The 9,974-nt window shown below is 37.8% G+C and overlaps 1 long non-coding RNA gene across 1 annotated transcript; it reads left to right on the top strand.

The window, feature by feature from the left end:
- Positions 1-1,312: 1,312 nt before the first annotated feature.
- Positions 1,313-4,598, top strand: LOC127619776 (uncharacterized). Its single transcript, XR_007967613.1, has 3 exons — positions 1,313-1,440; positions 2,127-2,332; positions 2,995-4,598. It is a non-coding gene; the product is annotated as an uncharacterized LOC127619776 (long non-coding RNA).
- Positions 4,599-9,974: the final 5,376 nt, after the last annotated feature.

Raw genomic sequence — 9,974 nt, 5'->3', positions numbered from 1 at the left:
AACAGCTCTTTATAGCCCCGCCTCCAACTGAGTGCATGACGTCACCATGACGAAACATTTCGATTTGTGTCTTATTGTTATTTGTTATCGGAATTTTGTGAAAGTAGGTTTGGACACTTTAACTAATACGTTTCTGTGAATGAATAAGGTAAATTAGGTTTATTTCAAACTGATTCATCGGTTCTTTCCAGTTAAATCTTTTGTAGTGTCAAGGTTTAAAATAAACATGGATGTGATTGTGAGACCTTCCACCTGTTTTGATATTGTGATGACACAAAAAAGCTTTGGCAGGGTATATCCCAATTTACTATAGATTTATCTATAACGACCATCAGCTTTATTTTAAGAATGCATTATATAGGTTTATTGATTTGGAGAAACAAAAAGAGAGACTTTTTATGTAGCCTAATTATTTTACTTGCCAAGTATAATTGTAAAGTAACGGTGGTGGTAGTCAGCAGCCATATCACCCTGCAGTAGAGGTCTGCACTGGCCTTAAAATGAAACCCGTACCCAAGACCGTGTGGTCTACCTGGCCCGAAAAAAGCCGTCAGGTTTGAAGCCCATACCCAACCCGAACCTGAAATCGCTTGCCATCTAATTTCTTCTCCTAGCAAGTTGTGTTTTCCCGGTGGGCAGGGCCGGCCCATGGCATAGGCGGAATAGGCAAATGCTAGGGGCGCCTGAGCGTCCAAAGGAGTTTTTTTTTTTTTTTTTTTTTTTTTTTAACAATACAACTTTAATACTACAGATTAAAAAAAATAAAAAAAAAAAAATATATATATATATATATATATATATATATATATATATATATATATATATATATATATATATATATATATATATATATAATTTTTTTATTTATTTTTTTAATCTGTAGTATTAAAGTTGTATTGTTATATATATATATATATTATATATATATATTAAAAAAAGCGATCATCCCACAAAAACATAACTACATTGCTTTCCCGATCCACCCCGGTCCGAGTGACGTATCAATCCCCACCGCCCTGCTGCACTTAAAGACATCCATTACCTGTTTGATATTGTGACGGATGGCCGAATTCACAGATAAATTATCATTATGTCAAAAAGACAGAAGCCTACGGAAGAGGATTAGGGCCAAGCAATAATAAAAAAAAATAAAGCCATCTCGAGATTAAAGTCGTTGTGTTTCGAGAAAAAACTAGTTAAATTTAATCTCGCATTATAATGACTTTATTCTCGATATTTAATGAGTTTATTCTCAAGATTGTATTTCGACTTTTTTCTCGAAATTTAACGAGTTTAATCTCGCATTATAATGACTTTATTCTCGAGATGGTTTTATTTTTTTATTATTGCTTGGCCCTAATCCTCTTCCGCAGAAGCCCTCTGGTGCCCAGGGAAGAAAAAAAAGAAGAGAAGAGGAAGAAAAACGGGATAAAGATAGAGGTAATGAATGTTGCATTATGCCTAAGTTAGCAGTTAGTTCGACGATCGATGCTAGTAACGTTTGCTAATTTGAAATAGCTTATCATGACAGTTAGTGGAACTTGTGCACTATTTTATGGTATTTTTATTTGAATTGGCTAAATTAGTAATGTGTAGTTAGTAGGACATTGCTACCATCTAACTGTTACTGGAAAACAAACACTTTCAAAATTAATTTTGAAAATGTAACTACTGTATGTATGCTAGAGAAGTGCTCAATACAGTTTTGTGCATGAATACCAGATGTCATTATTCTTGCTGTTTGTGTGTTTAATTGTAGTATTTAGTATTTGATTTAAATTCAACCTCTAATAAATACATAAAAAGAGCACATATGTGCGTTATAGCTCGCAACCACATCACAAATCGAGAATCCATAATATCTTTCTTTATATTTAAAAAATTTTCAGACCTTTTTTTTCCTCATAAAATTGAATTGGTGTTATCTTTTGAACTCTTGGCATGAAAACAAACATGAGGTTTCAAATTATATATAGTTTGTCAATATTACTTTTAGGTTTTTATTAAGATATTATTGTTTTAAATATATAATGGCAAATGTCCCACCTCTGGGACAGTGACAGTTAAAATAAAATGTAACACCCAAATGTAACAGGTCACATATAATCCTCATCTTCTCTCTTCAGATGCACTTTTGAAATATTTGAACCCCGTCCCTGCAAATCCTGGGCCACCTGTTGCAGACATCTTCACATCAGCACCGCCCAGCGATTCAGCACCAAGCACATCTCTTCCCTCCAATTCAGCACCACCCAGCGATTTAGCATCAGTTTTCAAAAAGACTGCTGCACCATTAGACCCTGCTGACTGGCCATCTGTTTTAATTGAAAAGGTAAGAACAGAGTTTGTTCTTAGAGGACCATATCAAATAAAAACCAATTTCACATTTCCGAAACAAAAAGACGGGAGAAGATGTCAGCATGACTATTTTAATAGAGTCTTAGTCAATGGAGAAAAAATCAAAAGAAGCTGGCTTATGTACTCAAAAAAGAAGGACAGTATGTACTGCTTCTGCTGCAAAATCTTTTCTCAGAAAGATTTCAAATTGATTAGAGAGGGACTAAAGGACTGGAAAAATGCAAGCCAATTGCTCAAGGAATGGAAGGGATTAGAGGTTCGTCTTGCAAAAGGGATGACCATAGATAAGCAAGAGATGGCACTCGCAGAGGCAGAGAGAAACAGGTGGCGAGAGGTGCTTACCAGACTGGTGGCAATAATTCAGTCCTTAGCTTTGCTTTAACATTGCTTTAAGGGGATCCACAGACACATTATACAAACCAGACAATGGCAATTTTCTCAAAGAAGTTGAGCTTATGGCCAAATTTGACCCAATAATGAAGCAGCATGTTGGTAGGGTGGAAAATGTAGCTGGAAGTCACACACATTACCTGGGCAAAAGAATCCAAAATGAACTCATTGACTCAATCAGCACAAAAATACTGGAAAAAATATTGGAAGAGATCAAGACCTCAAAGTATTTCTCCATCATTTTAGATTGCACCCCTGATCTGAGTCATAAAGAACAGCTCTCTGTCATTGTCAGGATTGTTTCACTGGAAGAAGAATCACCACAAATTAAAGAACATTTCATGGGCTTTCTTGTGGCAGAGGAGTCAACCGGGGAAAGTTTGTCTTCTCTTATCCTGAAAAGACTGGAGGAGCTGAACATCCCCTTTGAGGACTGCAGAGGACAATCGTATGATAATGGTGCCAACATGAAGGGAAAGAATAAAGGTGTTCAGGCTAGGCTGCTTCAACTGAACTCAAGAGCCATTTTTGTCCCATGTGGTGCCCACACCTTAAATTTGGTGGTAGCTGATGCTGCTAAGAGCTCACCAGATGCCATTGGCTACTTTGGATATTTAGGAAAATTATTCAAACTCCTCTCAGCCTCGACCCATAGATGGGATATCCTCCTGAAACATGTCAAAACCACCCTGAAATCATGGTCAGAGACCAGGTGGGAAAGCAGGATAGACAGCATCCAGGCAGTAAGGTACCAGGCTGGGCAAGTCAGAGAGGCTCTTCTGGAGGTGAGGGAAACTACTGAAGACCCTGTTGTGAAAGTTGAAGCCCAGTCTTTGGCTGAGGAGATTGGATTCTAGCGCTTTCTATTTGCACAGTCATATGGTATGACATCCTCAACAAGATCCAGCATGTGAGTAAACTGATGCAATCACCCTCCATGCAGCTAGATGTGGCTGTTGACTTGCTGAAGAAAACCAGATATTCTCTTGACAGCTACGGCTACAGAAGTACTGGATTTTCTAGTGCACAGGCAACTGCAAAGGAAATGTGTGAGGAGATGAACGTGGAAGCTGTAATCAAACAAAAGCGGTTGAGAACCACAAAAAGGCACTTTGGTTATGAGGCTCCAGATGAGCCTATTGGTGATGCACTTAAAAAAATGGAAACAACATTTTTTAATGTAGTGGTGGATACAGCCCTCTCTTCACTAGATGAGAGATTTCAGACCCTCGGGGAGGTGAATGACAAATTTGGAGTGCTCCTCAACTTTCCCAACATGTCCAAAGAAGAGTTGGTAGAGCACTGTCAGACCCTGAGCACAGCTTTAAGTCATGATGGACAGCCAGATATTGATGGCAGGGAACTTGTATTGGAAATGCAAAACTTTCCACATCTGCCATCAAAAAACATGACAAACATTGAGCTCCTGACTTTCCTGCACAAGAAGAAGCTGACGGAAATTTACCCCAATATGTGGGTCGCTCTGAGAAACTCTACCTGTTACCGTCGCTGCTGCTGAAAGGAGCTTCTCTAAGCTCAAACTGATTAAAAACTACCTGAGATCTACAATGGCTCAAGAACGTCTCAGTGGACTTTCAGTCATTAGCATAAATCATGTGGTCTCCCAACAGCTGTCTTATGATGATATCATAGATGACTTTGCTGCTAGAAAGGCAAGGAGAGTAAGGCTGTAGAACATTTGCTACATTTTGCATTCCAGTTTGTGTATAGTTATTTTTTTTTTTTTGTGTATCTTTTTGTTTCTGTATTTTTTTTCCACAATAATCTTATAATATAAACTTATTTATATTATATTTATAATTTAGTTTTGTGTGTGTGTGTGTGTTTGTTTCCAAAATATTTTCAAAATAAAGAAAAACAAGACAAAGCTGCGCAGTTTGTTTCTGTGTGAGTGTATGAACACAATGATCAGTGGTGGAATTGTCTGTGATTCCAGGGGCACCAGGTGAAATCTTGCCTAGGGCAGCAAATTGGCCAGGGCCGGCCCTGCCAGTGGGCCTACGCATTTTGGGGCCATTCAGGGGTGGACTGGCCATTGGGAGAACCGAGCGGGCTAGTGGATCGGCCACGAAACGGGCCAAATGGGCCACTATAAGCTACAATGAGCAGCCATATAACTTTTGGGCCAGTTGCTATTTAGAATCCCGGGTTTCTCTTCCCAGTCCAGCCCTGGTAAACCACCTTAATACATTGACTTACCACCTAACCGTTTATGTGCTGAAACTTCACGTGGTGCAGAAAATTCTGGAATAATATGAAACAATGCAACAGTCCCCTCTATCCCCTCTGAACTTGTTCAGATGGCTGAATCTCTTGACAACTGTGCTAAAAACAATCTAGACGCAGCACAAAGAATGAAACAGAGTGCAGGTGTCACAACATGCGTTTTTGAAAATGTGAAGTTCTTTTAATTTGACATGTTGTTTAAAATATACCGGTCCTGCACGAGACGCTGAAGAAAACACGAGACATGGTGCAAATGTCAAATACATTCGTCCAGCATGTGGTTACATAGGAAATCAATGGGAAAACTACAATATAAAAAAACAAAAATACTTTGGGTATGAAAGGCCCCTAACTTGTCCGTTCGCGTGTGTCTGTGAGTGAGAGTGCGTGTGTGAAACATGTTCGGTAAGTTTATTTTTCATTCATTACAAACCCGATCCAAACCCGAAGTCCTACTAAAAATTGACTCGGACCCAGCCTGAAAGCGTCACGTTCTCGGGTCCCATCGGGTCTGGGTTGGGCTGCAGACCTCTACCCTGTAGCTCTCGCCTGGTTGCCCGCTAAAGCTAAGCAGGGTTGAGCCTGGCCAGTACCTGGATAGGAGTCCTCCTGGGGAAAACTAAGATTGCTGCTGGAAGAGATATTCGGGAGGCCAGCAGGGGGCACTCACCCTGTGGTCGGTGTGGGTCCTAATGCCCCTGGATAGTGATGGGAACACTATATTGTAAAAAGGCACCGTCCTAAACTGAGGTCCTGACTGTCTGTGGTTATTAAAAATCGTTACGAGAAGTGCCCTGGCTAACTTATGCCCATTGGCCTTTATCTGTCATGGCCTCCTAATAATCCCTATCTCTGAATTGGCCACATCATTCTACTCTTCTCTCCAACAGTAGCTGGTGTGTGGTAAGTGTGTCTGCCGTCGCATCTTCCAGGTGGATGCAGCACACTGGTGGTGATGGAGGAGATTCCCACTATACTATGTAAAGTGCTTTGAATGCCTAGAAATACTCTACATAAATATAAGGAATTATTATTATTATTATTATTATAAAGTGTTGAAAATCTCATCTCAACACTTTTTTCAAAGAGATGTTGGAATTTACATTAAAACTCAGTCGACCTCTTCCAACAAAAAAGCCATCAAAACTTGGAATGTGTGTATGAATTTCGGTGTCTTCATAAATCAACTTGGTATTATATGACCCCAAACCTTTGTTATTTGTGACTTTATTATATGTCTCTATGCTTGTTATGATGAATTGTTTAATTGTTTATATTGAGTTAATTGCTCCCCCCATATCTTTTTTTTTCTTTCCTTTACATGGTACACCCAGGTTCATCTGTATATTAAATATTTTGGCTCTGTAATTCCCTTGGCGTTGAATGATATTTGTTAAGTCAAACATGGACATTTATTATAATAAATGGTGATAAATTAACGAGAACTTAATGATTAAAATGATGGACTTAATTATTTACGGATAAAAAAAAAAAATCAAAGTAACTCAAAGAGCTCAAAATCTAAATTGAATAGCTGTTAAAAGACACAATGAAGAATGAGGTAGATTTAAGTATCATGACTTTTTCATAATTTTATCAGAACTAATTACAAACATAAATTCAACTTGCTTCAACACGCTTCAAATGCCCTCTATATAATGTTTTACTATAAGCTCTAAAACAGGAATAAATGCAATTAATTTTCAAATTAATTTTCACGTGTATATCTCCGAGATGTCTGAACAAGAGCGTTAAGAGAGTTTAATATGGAAAACATTGTGTTCTAAATAACAACTGCTAAACATCTTAAAAGGATCAGATTTACATACATTCTAATAAAAAAAACTTCTCAAAAACATCTACTAAAGGTTTTTTGACTTCAGATAGGAAACATCTTATCATCATTTTGCAGATGAGAAAAAATATTTACACTGGCGGCCAAAAGTTTGGAATAATGTACAGATTTTGCTGTTTCGGAAGGATATTGGTACTTGAATTCGCCAAAGTGGCATTTAAATGATCACAAAGTGTAGTCAGGACATTACTGATGTAAAAAAGCATCATCACTATCTCAAAAAAGTCATATTTGATCAAATCTAGACAGCAGCCATCACACCAACACCATATCCTTGAGTAATCATGCTAAACTGCTAATTTGGTGCTAAAAATCACTTTATATCAAAACATTTGATATAAAGAGTTATTTGGTTCATTAAATTAAGCTTAACATTATTAACAGTATGCAATAAACTGGCATGTCTATAGGTCAATATTAGGTACAAAAAAAAATGGCAAAAAAATGAATGGCTTTCTCTAAAACTCATCAGTCAATCATTGTTTTGAGGAATGAAGGCTATACAATGCTTGAAATTTCCAAAAAACTGGAGATTTCATACAAAGGTGTACACTACAGTCTTCAAAGACAAAGAACAACTGGCTCTAACAAGGACAGAAAGAGATGTGGAGGACCAGATGTACAACTAAACAAGAGGATAAGTACATCAGAGTCTCTAGTTTGAGAAATAGACGCCTCACATGTCCTCCGCTGACAGCTTCATTGAATTCTACCTGCTCAACACCAGTTTCATGTACAACAGTAAAGAGAAGACTCAGGGGTGCAGGTCTTATGGGAATAATGGCAAAGAAAAAGACACTTTTGAAACATAAAAACAAAAAGAAAAGGTTTGAGTGTGCAAATAAACAGACATTGGACAACAGATAATAGGTTTGATAATCTTAAACCCATTGAGCTGTTGTGGGATCAGCTAGACTGTAAGGTGTGTGAGAAGTGCCCGACAAGACAGACACATCTATGGCAAGTGCTACAGGAAGTGTGGGGTGAAATGTCACCTGAGTATCTGGACAAACTGACAGCTAGAATAACAAGGATCTGCAAAGCTGTCATTGCTACATGTGGAGGATTTTTGATGAGAACTCTTTGAAGTAGTTTAAGATGCAAATTTTAATAGTACATTTTCACATTATTAATGTCCTGACTATACATTGTCATCAGTTGAATGCCACTTTGGTGAATAAGTACCCATATGCTTTACATAAGGGCAAAATCTGTACATTATTCCAAACTTTTGGCCGCCAGTGTATATGTCTTCCAGATGTAAAAACATACATCAAATAGACGTCTGTGTGATAACAGGGTAGTCTCTGATCGATTTACAGGGGTTGTCTATTTGGATTGTTTTATTGTATTTTTACAGGGCCGTAACCACAATAGTATTCTGTACTGCCTTAATCCTATCAGCCAGAATTTGAGTTGGGACCGCTCTGCAAATTTGTCTCAACTTTCATTAAAAATAGTCCTGAACCACCACTAACTGTAAACTGTGTGTATTATAATACCAGATGTATTAGCATCACGCTGCTTGGCACATCATGGTGTTGTTGCCTCTAATGGACACGTGAGAGATTGCAAGCTAAATTGTTTGGGCATATGCTCACTGGGAGTTGGTCTATATTATTTTTATTTTTAATAACATTGTATGATTTAGTAGTAGCCTACCTGTGTATTCGTGTCCCATTTATAAATGTCATTTAAAAAGAGTTCTGTTGCTTTGAATAAAAGTGAGTGCTAAATTAATGTTTAGGCATCATGAACATGGATTGGAGTGGACATAAAATTCTAATTGCTAAGATTCGGACACAAGGCGTCCCGAATGGTCCGTCGGGACGTGGGACATGGACATAAAATTAGGACTGTCCCTGTTATTGGGACCTATTTCCATAAGTGCAATGTTAATTTCTGCAAGCCGTAGATTGCTGATAGAGTGTGCTGCCGACGTAATTGCCTCAGCCAGGATGAACATTTAGTAAAGATATGATTAAATGTCAAAATTAAATTAACTTATATGAACACGTGGTCTTTTATACAACGTGACGCAACTTTTGGAAATTATATTTATCAATGGGATGCGGCATTACAGCCACTACTAAAGAATACAATGTTCTTAAAAATAAATATATTATATAATAGACCAACTCCCAGCCAGCATGCCCTAATAATGTAGCTTGCAATCTCTCACGTGTCCAGTAGAGGCAATAACACCATGATGTGCCAAGCAGCGAGATGCTAATACGGCATATAGTTCAGAGTTAGTGGTGGTTCGGGACAATATTTAATGAAAGTTGAGACAAATTTGCAGAGCAATCCCAACTCAAATTCTAGCGGAAGGCAGTACAGAAGACAGGGCGGGTTGTCCAATCAGACGAAAGTGGCGTCTCGTGCATATCAAAATTTTAAGGCATAAATACATTTTTTAAACACTCGTCCTTTTTAAATAGAAAATGATATGGTCAAGAGAAAATGAGTTTGTATCTGCTTATTTTATGTACCAAGTTTTAATAAAAAGTAAAAAAAAATACATAATTAAAAGTAATGGACGCATAAAAACACGGACCGGCTCGGATTAATGTTTATAGTAGGCCTACTCGCTTGATTTTGTTTTACTATTGATGGGAAGATGGTTATAGGGACAACAAAAGTCAGAGTTTTTTAAAATTGTATTAATTGTGATTCAGAGTGTGAATAAGGGATCAAGGTAATTGAATGTAGAAAAGATTGTGGCGCGCTGTGTTTTAGGAAGCGTCTTTGAAAAAAAACGTTCATTAAAATGGTTAATAGGCCTAATTTTATGCAATAAATGCAGAGATGGACCAGAACTATTAAAATTAATGGGAGAAAATGTAACGCCCAACTGTTGCAGCAAATGAAGAAACCTTAGCGGTAACTAAAAGAGCCAATCAGCTTTCAGATACAGAGATCGCCTGTCAATCAACTAGAGAACACGCATGCGCATTAGATGAACCAGCCTGAAAAGGTGCATTTTTAATAACTGTATGCAATAAATGCAGAGACGGACCAGAACTATTAAAATTAATGGGAGAAAATGTAACGCCCAACTGTTGCAGCAAATGAAGAAACCTTAGCGGTAACTAAAAGAGCCAATCAGCTTTGAGATACAGAG

Source organism: Xyrauchen texanus, chromosome 26 (assembly GCF_025860055.1).
Source record: "Xyrauchen texanus isolate HMW12.3.18 chromosome 26, RBS_HiC_50CHRs, whole genome shotgun sequence".
Lineage (NCBI taxonomy): Eukaryota > Metazoa > Chordata > Actinopteri > Cypriniformes > Catostomidae > Xyrauchen > Xyrauchen texanus.
The sequence above is the reverse complement of the archived record's forward strand: the minus strand, read 5'-3'. Positions and strand labels throughout refer to the sequence as shown.